Below are 17,257 nucleotides of genomic sequence, written 5' to 3' on the forward strand. Positions count from 1 at the left end.
TTTCTGTACATGTTCAAAAATCTATTTTTAAGATTTTATTGTGCTAACATTTGACTGCAATGGAAAAAAAATTAAACATGGAAGACATCTAAAAATACTGGAGAGGATTTAATGCTTGTATCACATGATGTGTATCTGCACAAAAAATCAAACATTTGGGAATACATGTCTTAACTGAAATCCAATATAATACAGGTTAATATTGTTCATGATTACAGATGTTAGATGCTTAAAATTCCATTTATATACTATAGATTCCACTCAAGACTGTCTTCAGAAAAAGAGAGTTGAGTACATCAGTACCAAAGCTGCAGTCCTATTATACGTTACTTGAAAGAAAGTCTCCCTGAACTATATGGAGTTGCCTTATGGGTAGACATTTCTACACCAGTACTCCAAGGATCATTTTAATATTACCATAGAAATATAGGAAAAGCTTTCCCTGAGTGGATTCCATGAGATGGTGAAATGGCCCAAATACACAAGAGGTTGTTAAGCTAAGCATCTGCCATATTTTGGTGGGGTTGGATGTGGATGGGGGAGAGTAATATGAAAGAGTCTTGGAACCACTCCTGGAAATACTGAGCGATTGAGCTGAGCCACTCTTTCGTCCAAAAACAGTTGAGCAAATATTATACTAAATGGTTTCCCTTCCAGTTTTCCTCTAAGGTGCAATATGACAAAAGCCAAATGAATCAGTTATTTTAACATTTTTAAAAATATTCCTTTGAACAATGGCATTTGATCTCAACTAGCAAGAAGAATTTATACTTTACACAGTAGTTGTACTTATGTACTCTGAATGTCAAAGCAGAAGACTTTATAATCATCTTTGAACATATATTAATAGAAGCAAATGCAAAAATTGTGCTATAAAGGTGCAGGTTGCAATTGAGGCAAAGCAGGAAAATGGGCTAGTCAAACTAAAACAAAATGTCACAATACAGTGGTATTTTGACTTGAGAATGTCCTTACATAAGAACGATACGAGTTAAGAACAGCTCCATTCGCAAAAAGTTGCTTTGACTTGAGAACGGAGCCTCGACTTAAGAACCAAAAGAAAAAGAGAGAGAAAAAAGCCTTTCCTGCCTGTTTTTTGACCTAAGTTCACCTTAGGTCAAAAGAAGAAGAAAAAAATTTAATCGCCCCCTAGTGGTAGATATGGATTAACCGGCTTTGCATTAGTTCCTATGGGAACTAATGCTTTGACTTAAGGGGGGAATATCTCGCCATATTCTAGTAACTGGTTTATAAAAATACGTTATTTGTTTAATTTGTTGTTGTTTAGTCATTAGGTCATGTCCAACTCTTCGTGACCCCATGGACCAGAGCACGCCAGGCCCTCCTGTCTTCCATTGCCTCGCGGAATTCACTGTCCATCCATCTCATTCTCTGTTGTCCCCTTTTCCTCTTGCCTTCACACTTTCCCAACATTTGTTTAATTTACTATCTATTTATTCTGTTAAATACCGTAAGACGCCCCGAGTAGACATTGTCTAGAGCACTGGTTCTTAACCTTGGGTTACTCAGGAGTTTTGGACTGCAACTCCCAGAAGCCTTCACCACCAGCTGTCCTGGCTGGGGTTTCTGGGAGTTGCAGTTCAAAAACATCTGAGTAACAAAGGTTAAGAACCACTGGTCTAGAGGGGCAGGGTAAAAAGCAAATAAATAAATAAATAAATAAATAAATAAATAAATAAATAAATAAATAAATATCCTGTTATTCTGGTTTTCACGGGTGCCATAGTGAGATTGCAGTTGGCTGAATAGCTCAGTGGCTTAGGTATCTAACTGTGCGTTTTGGAGTTCAATTCCTCATTGCGCTCTTGGGTGAAGAGCCACCCTGTTAAGCTGCACAGTTCGAGGACAACACCAGAATAAAAGAAATGGTAAAGCACTTCTGAATATCCTCTAACTGAAAGTCAGAATAGAGTCACAACATATTATTACAGTATTGTTGTTGTTGTTAAAAACCAGGTACAATTAACATTATAAACACATTGACTGATATTATATAACAGATACAAGTTTTAACCAAAAACCTACGTATCTGTTAAATATTGACGGAATATTATGCTGTTCCTAATATTGCCATTTTTTGTAGCTCTGATGGTGTGATTTTCGAAATCTGCAACTGCTTATAGTACTGTGTGAAATTTCTTGATATTGTTACCAAAGCCCCAATGACTATGGGGACCACTCTCCAGAGGTGAGATGTTTCGATTGCCAGGTCTCTGTACTTTGTTAGTTTTTCCAATTCTTTAGTTTCAACTCTGGCATCCCCTGGAATTGCAATGTCAATGATCTGGACATTTCTTCATTTTGTTACTACTATGTCTGGTGTGTTATGTTCAAGGTGTTTATCCGTTTTGATCCAGAAATCCCACAAGATCTTGACTTCCTCATGTTCTGACACCTTCTCTACCCGATGTTCCCACGGGAGGCCAGCAAGTTATATTTTTTGCATAATGACCAGAACTTTGATACTCTACCATGCCTAACTTTGTAATGTGTTTGTGCAATCTTTGTTAAATATCGGTGCAGGATATATGCTGTTCTTAATATTGTGGGTTTTTGTAGCTCTGATGGTGTGATTTCTGAGATATTGTTGTTGTTGTTGTTGTGTCCCTTTTGATCAGTTTTATGTTGACCTTTTCTTTCTCATGTATTGTTAGGGCTTAATCTGGACTAGTGTCAGGAAACATGAATGGGAAACCTGGAATTAAATAACCCAAACAGAGTTTTCCCTTTCATGTTAAAAAAAAGAATCAGCACACTTAAAACACAAAAATGAAAGAGATATCCCGAAACACCTGAAATAAAAGAAATACAAAAATATTTCACAGTGCACGTCCCTAGTGATCGCATCAAGAGTTATACATACTTTACAAAGGAAAAATATGCTCTGCATGTGTCTGTTACTTAGTATTTTTTTAAATTATTAAGCGCTTTGCCTTACAATGCTTAAATAAACTACTTTATTGGTGATATTTTAACTAGAAGACATACATTATTACCCTTTGCTTATCTGAAAACAGCTATGGCAGTTCTAATAGCTTTCTGGAGGGCTTTGCACTGACATATATCTATGCAGACATCTGGGGGCCAGGTAGGGTATTAAGGAATCAAATAGTTACTGACCTGAGCTTGTAGGAAACTAAAACTACAAATCAGGAGAACACCTTTAACAGGAGCAACCAAGGGCACCCTGCCACCCTGAAACAGCACTAGAAAGTAGCTTCTGCAGAGGCAGATGGGGAGAGGGAGAGCAATGGTGTGATTTCCTAGCAAGGATCAGTGAATCACATGAGCCACATGAGGGACTGGATTAAATAGCTTATGTATAGAGTTAAGCACTTCCAACAGCCTGACAAGTACAGCTAACCTTCGGGGAATTCTTACCTCCGTCAGTTGTTCCCTATTCACTGTTCCACTAAGCATGGATCACTAGGACATGCTGTACATTATGAAAGTGTTTTTTCTGTGTGGCTTTCCAGCTGCCCTTGCTTGTCACATTCTTGTCAGGTCCGTGTTCTGCTATGCAGAGGATTAAATTTCTGGTATGCCCCTGGCACACAATGCTTTGAAAGAGTGTGCATCAGAATGGCAAATGTCAGATTCTGGCACAGCAGCAAGAGTGTGTGACGGCCTTGTATGATGTGTGGAAACCACCCTCCCACCTATAAGAAAGTGCAAGGGAGATGTTTGAGGGGAGCAAGCAATCTGTTGGTGTCCATATTTATTTGAGCGTTATATTCTTCCTTTTCTTCCAATGAGGCGTACATGGCCCTCTCCCTGGTTTCACTCTCACAACAATCCTGTCAAGCAGGTCAGACTGAGATAAAGTATCTGGTCTAAGCTCAGCTTCATGGCTCAGTGAAGATTAGCACCTAAATATCCCAACAGAACACTTAATTTAACTACTGTACTGCAGCACTCTGATCAAGCCTGTATCTAGTTCTCATGTTTTAACAAGCCTCTTGCAGCTACAGTTATGAACAAATTTATTTCTAAAATAATCAGACTGACTTCAATCTGCTCATGACACTATGCCAGACTGGAAAATGAGAAGCTTCATGTACAGTATAGACATACAGGCTTTCCAAAGCGTATGAACCTGCATCACTGGTTATAATGTATAGAGCTATTGGAAGTGGCAAGCTAATAACATGGAAGTCCACAGTTACCCACTGCTGGCACAGATTCTTTATAGAAAAACTTGGGTGAGAAGGGAGACCACACTTCAGAGGAGATGACTGAGACAAACAGTGGAAACATCCAGCATTGACAGGTGTTTACCAGATTTGTGCTTGGCTCTTTCTATTTTCTGCTACTGTTTCATCCATTATTTACTTTTAAAACATTATGAAAACCAAAATATCTCTCTTCAAATATGTTTCCAGAATGTGCCATGCAGAGCCAAATTCAAAAGAAAAAAAACACATTTTTTTTTACGAATTAAATAAAAAAGAGAAGCAGTCATACAACAATCAAAGAATAGAAATAGCAGTTGTTAAATCAGCTGAACTTCAACAGTGTGAGAGATGTTAAATTTTTTTTCTTTCGGCCTGACATAAAAAATGCAACTCTTCCCCAGAGCTGTGCTGAATTGCATGGGATCTTGACAAAAAGGCTTCAGACTTAAGAGAAATTAAAGAACAGATGAGAACTGTGTCACCCCCAAGATAACATTTGCAGCATTTGGACGAACCTCCTTCAGCTGCTCCCCCCCCTTTAAACTTAAATTAATATTGTCACTTTCCATTCCTGGTAGCCTCTGGGAGTGATGTTCTTGCAATAAACCAGTGTGGGCCCCACATCACACAGAAATTAACCCTGAAATGGGCCTCCAATAATTTTTGGCTTTCATTTTTCATACTTTTCACTCATTTTGAGGGGTAATTCAGGATAGGGCCAGAAAATTGGCCCTTGGATCCTTCAGAGTTCTCCACTCTGCATAAAGGTGTTTTGTGGCCTCATCCTGATGGCAGCCTATTACCAACTGTTTTGTGGGGAAACCTTGTAATGATAAGGTTCCAGCAGAGAAAATCATCTCCCTTCACAGATCTGCAACAAATACCAACTGAATTAAAACAAAAAACTCTTTGCATGTTACGTTAACTTGTTACATGCTCATTATTGCATACTTCCTTAATCTTGGAAAGGAATAGGCAGAAGCAGATGTTAACTGCTGTGAAACTTTTTCCTGACTCAGGACTAATCTACCTCATGCACTCTTAGCTGAAAGCATATATTCCCAGGCAAGGGTCACTTGACTAGTCCAGAAATCAGCTGATTGAGCAGCCTAAAGTCATGCTGAGTACTGGATATGAAGGCAATTTATACACTAAGCACACACGTGGTCTCCACATTAAGCTAAACTGTAAGAGAAAATGTACTGGACCTATGATACCATCCTAAGGTGAACAAAAAGTGTTAAAAAGGAAAGCAGTCTGGGGACAAACCAACCAAAGCAGCAAGGAGATATAGAAAAGAGATATCCCTGCTGTTTGTTTTGTGAGGAAAGGTATGACATGAAGGAGAGTAAAAGGGGTACCAGATGGCAAAAAAGCCATGATGGAGAGTCTCACAGGCAGGGGGGGGTGGCCTTGTAGATTAGAACAGGGGGTGACTCTGACTCACTCCAGAAATGCAATGGGTTGCCCCAGCTTCCATTGCAGGCTGGTCTCAGTCTCACAGGCCTATCCAAAATCCTGTTAGCTTTTCCCCTGTGGTGGCACATAAAGACTCCCTAACAGGAGGTAACAGAGTAGCATCTGATGTCTAATGGTGGTGAGTTCACAAGAAGCAGAGACAGCTACAATTGAACTGCTATACAGCCTGCTCTCGTGCACAGTGTATATGCACTTTAAACCCCTAGCCCTAATAGTTGGGAGGTGATTAGGAAGGTGATGACTTATCTGCTCAAACAGGAGGACCACCTACACAGAGGATACTGTGGGGGATCAAGGACTATAACTTGTCCTAGTTGAATGCAGAGCCTACAATGACTGTGTGTAGTTTGTAGAGAAAGGGTTAAAAGAGAAGAAGAAACCACACTTTATGATCCAGCACTGTTACAAAACTCAATGTTGCTTTGATCCTACCCAGTTTTGCCTCTGGTGTTACTCATGACCACCTCTGTCTCTGCCCATTGCCAGCATACCCATCCCCCAAAGCCTCTAAGAGAACATGGACCTCAGCAAAAAGAACAGGCTGCATCCCACTTTAAAAGGTCTCCAGGTGCAACCAACTTTTTTAAAAAGCGCATTATCTATTTTGGAAAGGAAGGTAGCAACTGGTTTGCTATTTCACTGCATCACACATCTTTCCCAGTGGTCAAATCTACATTCTCAAGAGCTGATGAGAGCAGTGGCAAAGATTATGAGCAGCCATTATGACAATTTCCATAGCCAAACCCCCTAGAAATAGTCCAAAAATACAGATAGCCATATTGATCCAATGAACGAGTTTTAGGAATTTTCATCTTTACCGGGGCAGGTCTTTTGGAAAACTGAGGCTACTTAGTTGCCTATTCAAGTCCAAAATATTTCCCATAACAGCAGGGAAATGTCAGTCTCAAAGAGATGGGACTGAAGGGTGAGAGGTGACATCATCAGCATTGTTGATTGAAAACTCCTAGAACTGTGACCCTGTGAGCCTTGGTTCCACTACAGCACGAGTAAGCTGTCAGGAATGAAATACAATCTTACCTTGTCTCTGAGATAACTGAATAGGCTTATGCAAGAAATTCTTCATAGCCTGATATCAGATGGGAAACAGCAATATGGAGACAACTGGCCCTTCCAACAAACAGGACCACTGTATAAACTTTCTCTTGTGCAAACACTTGTGTTCACTCAATTAAAGCCCCAGGAATTTGCTTGAAATAGCAGGCACTGTGCATGCCCATTAAGGAATAGCCAGAGCTAGATCTGAAAGTTTCTAAGGTGGACTTTGTGAAGGGGCAGAAGCCATTTACATGGTGTACAGAGAGCACAAAGGATACAGTTTTTAGTACACTCTATTATAGTCCATGAAAACTTGTACTATTAACAAATGTGTTAGTGTTTAAGGTGACACAAGACTTGGTTGTTGTTCTTCCTGTTTATTTTTCATTGGCTTAAATCCTGTATACAAAAATTATAGAACTCAGCAAGCAACAGATAAAGTCCATGGAGATTTAACTTTAGGCAATGGGCCTCTAAAAGTTATGCCTTCTCTGATAACTACACAACAGGATTTCATCCATTATAATTCAAGCAAAATCCAACAAGAAAACAACAAATACTACAACTTTCCCAAAAGCAGCACAAGACAAGTAGTTCCTTTCCATATTCAGTTCAAAATCCTGAATCTACACCTTTGAGTATTCATTATGCCTTTCATGAACAGTGTAATAACATTTCATACATGGCTTAAATTGCATGAGAGATGCTCACAAGTGATCTACCTTAGCACTTTTCCTCAACCTGGCTTCTACCAGATGGGAGCCACGGTCCAACACATCCTTGGCATCATCAAGTGCAGAATCCTTGCTGGTGAAGAAGAGAAAGAGGAGAGGTTAGTTTTGCATCTGGACACTGTGGCCACTTGCATAAAAATAGTTGTGATGTGCACAGTAAATTAGTTCTGTGTTTCCCACCTCCACTGCTTATTTGTTACTAGCTGCTGCATGGTTGCCATCAATCGTATCCCAAGCTCTTTCAAGGGAAACACCTCTCCTAAAGATACCAGTTCAGTACTTGGAGCAACAGAACAACATTGCAGCTCTTCGTGACAAGCATCCTCCCAGCACCTTCATAAAAAGAGCTGTCAAAGGTCTTTGCTGGATGCAGTCACTCAGCCTGCTGCTATAGCACAGAAGTCCCCTCACCAAGCACGGAGGGGAAATGTTAGGCAGAGGCAGAGGCTCTGGGACGTTTTCCAAGGTCACATGTAAATCAGCCAATGCAGTTTTTCTGACCTCACTCCACAAAACGTGACCGGTGCCACACATGGGCATTTAAACCTTATTAAAGGTATGTACGTACACCTAGTTTTTAGAGCAAAAAGATAACATGTGTAATGGAAATGTTTTCTGGAAACTTTCTTGAAAAGGAAGGTGTTGAAAGAACTGAAGCGAAATGGCAGGAGGCAGAGGGTGGGGAGGAAGAGCCACAATAGCATCCTTTATTAAGCAGATCCTCAGAAGCTAAAGAGGATGCTTCTGTGTTTTCTCTTGCCCTTGTCCTTTCCTCTCTCACAGGGCTACCTCATCCAAATCACTGCAAAGCATATAAACAATCTGTGGTTTGCTATATAATCCTACCAATTGCCCCCTTGCACCTTCGTTTCCTGCCCAGATTGCCTAAAATTGGCATAGTTCCACCTCTGACTTACACAACATGATATCATTGACCTAGGAATACAAATAGCTTTTTAGCACCACAGGGTCTGCTTTGCTCCGGCTCTTGGGATGATGAAAGGGAATACATTGAGATGGCCGTGCTAGCATGCCTCAACACTGCTACACAATTAAAAGGTTTACATTCTTAGCTCCGACCTTGAGGACCTGGAGAACTGTACACATAGCCAGTCTGCTAGGCCAGGAGAGTGAATATCAAGGACAAAGCAACCTACAAACCCTGCTCTCTGTACACCTGCCTGACATAACATCCCAGTACACACAGACAGTCTACACAAGATTAGGCTATGATTAGAAATATGTGCAAACTCAAAACACAGCTTAGACATTTGATCTAAAGGCATACTGCTTAGTCAACATGAATGTCTGCAGTGAAGATCCAGTCAAAAATTTATCTGTATCTTAATGCATGTAAAATCTGTCTCCCTGCTGCAAGTATGCCACATCTTATGCTCACAGAATGCAAAGTGTAATGTATATATAATGGGGGGAGGGCTTTATCTTGCATTGATTATACATTATGCAAGTTTCTGAGTGACAATGTGCAACTCTGTTCCTTATGAGGTTTATGCACGAGTACAGTAAGATGCTAAAACAAAGCATCCAAGAGGGATTTTTAATATACCCTCTCTTCCAAACAGGTCAGAGAAATACAAGATCTGTCACTTAGAAAGGCAACAAAAATATATAGTACTTGTGCAGTGGGAAGAAGTAGAGATTTAGGATCAGAAAATAATTATTCCCCCATCTAAGAGGGATGAGAACAAGCTGAAGCCTACAGAAGAAGAGGAAAGGGAGATATACAAATTGGGAGATCACAGCAGCACATTCAAGGAACAACTAGGATGAGACACTTAAACTGGCTCTGTGCCACTCCTCCTATAGATTTTCCTTTCAGCGAGATAATTGAATGTTCCCAAATCAAGTAGTAAGCATCACCAGATAAAATCTCCCTGGAGCTCTAGGAAGCCTTTAAGACTTTCTGTAGTAAAACCCAAGAGAGTTCAAGGGCAAGACAAGGTCACATCTTCATCATTCAAACCAGTGGTTCCCAAACTCAGCTCCCCAGACCTTGTTTATCTACAACTGCGAGAAAGCTGCAGCCAATACATCCAAGTGTCAGGGCTTCAATGGAGTTGTGGCCCAACATCAACCCTGCTTGGGATGTGCCCACTAGCCACAAATAGGGATCATAGAATAATGACTCTGGAAGGGGCCTATAAGGTCATCCAATCCAACCCCCTGCTCGATGCAGGAACACAACTCAAAGGATATCTGCCAGGTAGTTGTCTAAGTTTCTCTTAAATGCCTCCAGTGTCGGAGCACTCACCAACTCCCGAGGTAACTGGTTCCACTGTCCTACTGCTCTAACAGGAAGTTTTAGGATCATAACTCTCTTCTCCCTCCCCGACTTCCTCGTTCAAAAAACAGGGGAGGCACTGAAAAAAGCCGGCAAGCCGGCTGTGGCTTGAAAGAGGGGCAGCAGGGAGGCGACTCGGGAGAGCGGATCCCCCTCCTCTAGGGCTGAGGAACTTTCTCTCCCTCCCGGCAGCCGAGCGGAAGCCCGTGCGCGCGCCCCCGGCCGTCGGGCCTCGCAGGGCTTCTCCGCGGGATAACAACATGTGGCCGGGGGCACACGCCGACGCCGAGGCGTAAGTCCTGCTCCTCCAGGACCAAGCGCCGCCTGGGAAGCCGCGACTTCGGAGCCTCGGGAGCGCGCCCAAGTGTCTGCCTGGCCGCGCGAGAAAACTATGCCCCCCCCCGAAAGCACGGAGCAAGTCAAGTCAAGCCCAGCTGGACGAAGCCTCCACAGCCGCCACCTTCTTCCCCCCCCCCCGCCCGTCCGCGCGCGCTACCCCAGGCGGGCTGCGCGCCTTCCCCGCCTCCTCTCTGTTTACAGTTTCTGTCAGCTCCTCTCCGGGCGCCCTGCCTGGGCTGCCGAGCACGGCCGCGCTTGCTTACATGCAGCCAGGCTTCCCTGCGCCTCGGCGGCCCGGCCACTCGCCGCTCCCGCGTCCCGCCGAGAGTCTCGTTTTCTCCCCGGCCGAGCGCGCTCACTCGCTCCCCGGGCTCCCTGGAGGCGCGCGCGGCGCTGCTGCTGCTTCTGCCATGGCCGGCGTCGCGGCGGCGTTTCGCTCGCGCCTTGCGCCCTTGAGGGTGACCCGTTAGGCGAGGCAGGGCGTCGCTCGACGGAACCAGTTAAGGGTTAGAGCGCCCTTGAGCGCCTGCAAAGGACACCTCCTCCGCCCCTCCCTATTCCAGGTGATCCCTCTCTCTCGTAGTCCTCAGTCTAGGATACAAGCCTGGGATCAAAAACGGACCCCTGCCAGTTTCCAAATAAGTAGATGGGGCTACTATGTATACAGTAACTACAGAGGACATAGCAAGTGTCAGGAGAACTGGGTTTTGATTTACCAATACTCACCTCGAAACAAATGTGTTAAGTGTGTTAACGCACAACAATATTTCGTCCTCTCTCCTAAAGGGTGGCCTCTTTAATTTTGTCAACACTCTCCCCACTACAGAAAAAAAGGGGGGGAGAAAAAAAAAGAAATTGGGGAAGCCAATTAAAATTAAAAAATTAATGTTGAGGAAGGCGATAGGGGCCCAGGGCTTCCACCAGCAGAGTTTGAAGAGAGACACTAAAAACAGCACAAATGACTCACAGATCCTGAACCAAGTAAAGATCTCACCCTCAGAAACTGGCCAGGGGCTTTGGTTATCTAATTGCTCAACGTGTGACGTTCAGGCCAGTGTGCCTGGGCAACAGAGGCTTGAGCTCCCGCTACTTCCTCTTCCCGGAAATCAGGAGCAAAGGAAATCCAAAGAGGCTCTTCTAGATCCAACAAGACAGATATCACTCCCAGACTAAAACTGAGCAAATGGGACTTTCTGGTCGCTGTTTCAAGAAGGGGCATAGAAGAGCATAAACTTTGCATGCCCAAGCTGCCCAGCTTGGCCCTTGGCATTTCCAGTTAAATCAGGGGTGGGCAAAATGCAGCTCCCAAGGTTGTATCTGGTGACTCCCAGCTCTCCCTTTCTTTTGGGCTTGTTTGTGTGCAAGTTGCCATTCTTGGAAGCCTCCAGGGACAAACTGTCTTTTAGAAGAGGTAGTCGTGTTACTTTATGCTAGCAAAACAGGCAAAAACAAGACAAAAATAAAGAAGACAAAAACATTGTGGCACCTTAAAGACCGTTATATTTTAATGTGAGCTTTCATGGATAAGACCACTACCAAAGATGTGAGGAAGTGGACTTGTCCATGAAAGCTCACATTAAGGTGCCACAGCATTGTTGTCTTCTTTATTTTTGTTTTGCTTATGTACTCCAGGAACCAGTTATTATGTGCCCTCAAGTCAGAAATGATCTATAGCAACCCTAATAAGGTTTTCAAGGTAAACGAGACATTTAGGGAGTGGTTTTACCACTTTCCTTCCCCCAGTAAGTTTTCATAGATGAGCCAAGGAATTTAATCCTGATCTCTTGATTCCTACTCCATTTCTCTTTCTACTACACCACAGAAGAATATGTTGCAAGTCCAGCTCCCCTCCCACATTTAACACCAAAAATACCATACATTCAAAGCTAGATATTTTGCATTAGCACTTTTTTGAAGCTAACTGCTTGTTTGTTTTGCGCATGTTTTCTGCAATTTTCAATGCTTTGTCCAACTCTCAGAGGGTCCTGGGGAGGCAGAAAATTTGACCCCTAAAGTCACTGAAGTTGCCCATGTCTCCATTAAATGCTCCCTAGCCGAGACCTCCAAGACCAGTCTGTTTTAGAATTGGTCCATACTCTGGTGTTGTCATTGGTTATTCTAGGGCTGCTCTGGATCATTCTAGTATTTGTTGTTGCAGACTTGAATTGTCCTTCCACATGTGGGGAGGGATGCACTGGTGCCACCTGTCCACAGACACCCAGAATTACTCCCTGATATCCCCATCCCAAAACTGATCACTTTCCTCTTTTGGCTAACTTTGCCACCATCACCCCACCCACTTCTCTCCTCTCCCCTCCCCTATTTTACCTATCTATGTGCTCAGTCCTTGATGTTTTTACTGATCTGCCTATTTAACCATGTAAGGTTGGTTTTGTTTTCTGAAGGACCAGCTGATATCCCAAGGAAACTGCTGCAGATGAATGGAGACTGACCCTGCAGAAGCATGCCCCTAAGGAAATGCCTTCAGATGACATGTGCCTACAAAGTGTGTGGATCAGCATAAAACAATGCCATCCTAGTGTCTACTTGAGCAGATCCTCTCCTGCAGCAATCCAGAGCCAAACATAACAAAAATACACCACTTCCCACAGTGGTGTAAAAAAAACAAACACTGGCAATCAAGTTTTTTTTTTTTTGTCCCACGCTGATTCTATCGATACAAATCTCAGTCCTGGATTGCGCAGACACTGGCATGCAGTCCCAGTGTCATGGGTACAAAGAAAGCTGAACAAGTGCTCAGTGTGGGCAGATTCTTAGATTAGATGGCAGTGGTGCAGAATTAGACCAGTGTCTTCTCTTTTCCAGTTTAAGGCAGCTCAAAGAAAGTAGATCAAAAGGCAGCACAATATCTCAACAACTTTGCACACTGCTACTTGTTCTTCCCAAGCCAAGGAACCTGAGGAATCATATTGGAGCAAAATTTGTTTAAAAATGGCAGCAAAGGGCAATTTCTCTTCATCCTCTCCTGATCCGTCACCTTCTAATTGGGAGAAGGGAGCTTGATTTGTATGACATATTTTCCTCCCACATTTGTAACTGGGAAACTCCATTTTGCAGCATTTAAACCAGAAAATCCTGACCAGAGGAGGGGACTGCTTCTGGAGTCAGTAGTTCTGGACAGTATTCAGGACAATGTTATTAGATGCTTGGGTTCTCACATATACTGTATCATATTTGAGAGGCCCCACAACATTATCCTCCTAATGTGTCTCTGTTTTTCTGCATGTAATTTTTAGAGTCCCCTCATAATCTGAGCCCCCAGCCATGGCAGTTTACTTAGCCTGTGCATAAATTCATCACTGCTGAATTACTAAATTAGACAGCCAGAATCCAGATCTGCACAGAAATCTTGTTTGTTTTAGGAGTCCTTCTTTTTCATTTCAAATGTATAAAGACATGGTGGGGTTGGGGGAGAGAGAATGTGTGCAAGTTCAGGCTGACCTTTTTTAAAATTGCATCAGATATTCAGAAATCAGTGCTGGTACCTAGAGCAGATAGTAGGCTGAACTCGAATATTTATTTATATTATTTATTTATTTATTGGACTTATATACCGCCCCATAGCGCTACAAGCACTCTCCGGGCGGTTTTTACAATTTTTAATTACACAGGCTACACATTGCCCCCCCAGCAAGCTGGGTACTCATTTTACCAGCCTCGGAAGGATGGAAGGCTGAGTCAACCTTGAGCCGGCTACCTGGGATTTGAACCCCAGGTCATGAGCACAGTTTTAGCTGCAGTACAGCGTTTTAACCACTGTGCCACGAGGCCACCTGGCCATGCAGGACAGCCATGACCCAGGCAGATTGGCTCTGTGTACTAGAAACAAACTTATATTAGATTCGAATTTTGGTCTACAAAACCCAATATTATGCATTTTGATTCCCCTCTGGATCTGATACACAAGTCTGTCTTAAACTAGGAGGCCAGAGGCTGTATGTGCAGTCTTATCCATGGAAATGAGCAGGGCATTTCCCCTGCTCTGTAATGTTATAGTTCATATTGTCCCAATTGTCAGGCATTGTGGCAGCTATAGTATGTAGCATTTGTTCTGAGAATCTATATATTTTCACTTGCTAAGGTGTCCTCAGGCCTTGTCTGCACTAAAGCTGATTACACAGCAATGCATACAGCAATGCTCTGGTAATAAGACAAGTGGCAAATTTAGAATTTAAAACAATATCCAAAAGTGTTCTCTTGCAGAAAACCTTTACTAGACAGAGCATGGAGAAAATATGATTAAGACGAGACAAATAGCACCAGTTCTTTCTTAGCATCAAGGCATGCTCCCAATGGATGGTGGTCATCCACAAAGATATTTATATTGGAAAAGTTCTACTTTTCCAGAACTGCCTGTTATTAGAACTGGGTACAGCTACCTTTTTGAGTATAGCTCCCAAGACAGCCCAGCAAACATTGCAAACACAGCCTCCCCCAGCATTGTGCTCTCCAGCTGGCTTGGAGTACAGTTCCTACCTCTCTCAGCCACCATGTTGGGAGAGACTGTAAATCTCTACACTCTTCCAGTTCTTTTACATGCATGAGTATACAACTGCAGCCATGTGCCTCCCAACCCATTTGAAATATTTTCTGCATAACAAACACAGTTAAAAGCCTCCTCCCTCAACTCTGGGCAAAAGGTCAAGGGGTGATTTGAAAGAGGAAATTATGGATGAGGAAATGGTTCAATGTCCCCCTTGCCAGCAGCTTGTCTCCCCTCTGTGACTCTCCTTCAAAGCAGGCTTTCAAAGGGTATCAGCTGTAACACTCAGTTCCTCTCCTGACCTTTCAGAAAAGGAATACCAGCCAGTCTTTGAAACAGACTATCTAGTCAAGTTGGGATTCAGAACAGTGCAAGTAAGAAGCTATGAATCTATGGTGCAGCCATCTCCATGGAGGGTTGTTTGGCTGCCTGAAGCAATGGGCAAGGCGGTCTCCCCCATCCCTGTGTACTCCCTGCAGACTGAGACTCCAGCCATGCACTCCAACTGGAGTGAAGACTGAATCTCACTTTGAGGGTGGGACAGCTACTTCCACCCTTCCTGAGGGCAGTGGGCTAGCTTAAGACACTCAGGAGGAGAGGGTGAGGCACTGCCAACCTGTCCCCAGCATCTGCTGCCTGAGGTGGCTATCTCTGGGTCTTTCAGACCATCTGCTGCCCTCCTAGATCCATGGCTTTCTACATTCAGGGACCTATTGTGCCTCTTATAATCGACCCCTTCTCTATCTATTCAGGCAGAAGAAAGGGGCTGCAGCTGGAAACATGTCATGCCAAGCAATCTTCACTAGGTATTTAATACAGAGGAGAATTAAATCCCCTGGCTGCCAAGAGGCCAGACTTTTCAAGCTGAGCGGTATCCAGCTCTCCAGGAAATCAGTGCCAATTTCAGCGTAAACATAAGCTCTGATTTCCATTCTGCAGCCGCCTTCTCTTTCAAGAGCTGCTGAAGAGGTCCTTTGCCTCCAGCAAGAGGAGATTAGGCAGGTGTATCGCTGTGTTTGCTCATTGCCAGCGGCTCCAAGTTTGATTTTCCTCATATTCTGGCCCAGCCTCCCTTTCTGTACTCTTTAAAATATGAGTATGGATTTACAATCTCATTTCTTCTTCTTATGCACCTTAAAATCAGGAATCATACAATTAATGCTGCTAATACCCTTAGGGCTCAAGTACCCAATCTTGTCAGCTTCTCTCCCTCCCTGCTGTGTCCTCAACATGTGCTTGACACAGCTCCCATCCTCTGAAGTGATGGGAGTTGTGTTCTAGAACTTCTGGAGGCCTCTGGATTGGGAAAGCTGTGCCTTGACATTAATTGGCCCCATAATGCAGAATGGTTGTTGAATGGCATGCTAACAGATATGTAACTGCTGACAGAGAAATGAAATGGTGGTTCACCAATTCATTGCTGAGGCTCTCAGCCACTTAACTCTTGTGTTGTGTGTGTTTAGTCGTTTAGTCGTGTCCGACTCTTTGTGACCCCATGGACCAGAGCACGCCAGGCCCTCCTGTCTTCTACTGCCTCCCGGAGTTGTGTCAGGTTCATGTTGGTTGCTTCGCAGACACTGTCCAGCCATCTCATCCTCGGTCGTCCCCTTCTCCTCTTGCCGTCACACTTTCCCAACATCAGGGTCTTTTCCAGGGAGTCTTTTCTTCTCATTAGATGGCCAAAGTACTGGAGCCTCAGCTTCAGGATCTGTCCTTCCAGTGAGCACTCAGGGTTGATTTCCTTTAGAACTGATAGGTTTGTTCTCCTTGCAGTCCAGGGGATTCTCAAGAGCCTCCTCCAGCACCACAATTCAAAGGCATCAATTCTTCGGCGGTCTGCTTTCTTTATGGTCCAGCTCTCACTTCCATACATCACGACAGGAAAAACCATAGCTTTGACTATTCGGACTTTTGTTGGCAAGGTGATGTCTCTGCTTTTCAAGATGCTGTCCAGATTTGTCATCGCTTTCCTCCCAAGAAGAAGGCGCCTTTTAATTTCAGGGCTGCTGTCTCCATCTGCAGTGATCATGGAGCCCAGGAAGATAAAATTTGACACTGCCTCCATATCTTCCCCTTCTATTTCCCAGGAGGTGATGGGACCAGTGGCCATGATCTTAGTTTTTTTGATGTTGAGTTTCAGACCGTTTTTTGCACTCTCCTCTTTCACTCTCATTACAAGGTTCTTTAATTCCTCCTCACTTTCTGCCATCAGAGTGGTATCATCTGCATATCGGAGGTTGTTGATATTTCTTCCGGCAATCTTAATTCCGGCTTGGGTTTCTTCCAGTCCAGCCTTCCGCATGATGTATTCTGCATATAAGTTAAATAAGCTGGGGGACAATATACAGCCTTGCCGTACTCCTTTCCCAATTTTGAACCACTCAGTTGTTCCATGACCAGTTCTAACTGTTGCTTCCTGTCCCACATATAGGTTTCTCAGGAGACAGATAAAGTGGTCAGGCACTCCCATTTCTTTAAGAACTTGCCATAGTTTGCTGTGGTCCACACAGTCAAAGGCTTTCGCATAGTCAATGAAGCAGAAGTAGATATTTTTCTGGAACTCTCTGGCTTTCTCCATAATCCAGCGCAAGTTAGCAATTTGGTCTCGAGTTCCTCTGCCTCTTCGGAATCCAGCTTGTACTTCTGG

The 17,257-nt window shown here is 43.6% G+C and overlaps 1 protein-coding gene across 8 annotated transcripts in view; it reads right to left on the reverse strand.

The window, feature by feature from the left end:
• Positions 1-10,501, reverse strand: part of SLC29A1 (solute carrier family 29 member 1 (Augustine blood group)) — a 94,495-nt gene extending 83,994 nt beyond the window's left edge. For 4 of the 8 annotated variants that reach the window (XM_020785071.3, XM_072991727.2, XM_072991716.2 and 1 more), the window contains exons 1-2: positions 10,370-10,501; positions 7,454-7,538 (exon numbers count right to left, since the gene is read on the reverse strand). The gene's annotated coding sequence lies outside the window, so the exon portion shown is untranslated. Of the gene's footprint in view, positions 1-7,453; positions 7,539-7,645; positions 7,906-9,737; positions 9,928-10,369 lie in introns of those variants that run through there. The other 4 variants (XM_020785072.3, XM_072991720.2, XM_072991755.2 and 1 more) reach the window with 4 other exon arrangements.
• Between the last annotated feature and the right edge of the window lie 6,756 nt (positions 10,502-17,257).

The sequence above is a fragment of the Pogona vitticeps genome, chromosome 1, assembly GCF_051106095.1.
Source record: "Pogona vitticeps strain Pit_001003342236 chromosome 1, PviZW2.1, whole genome shotgun sequence".
Lineage (NCBI taxonomy): Eukaryota > Metazoa > Chordata > Lepidosauria > Squamata > Agamidae > Pogona > Pogona vitticeps.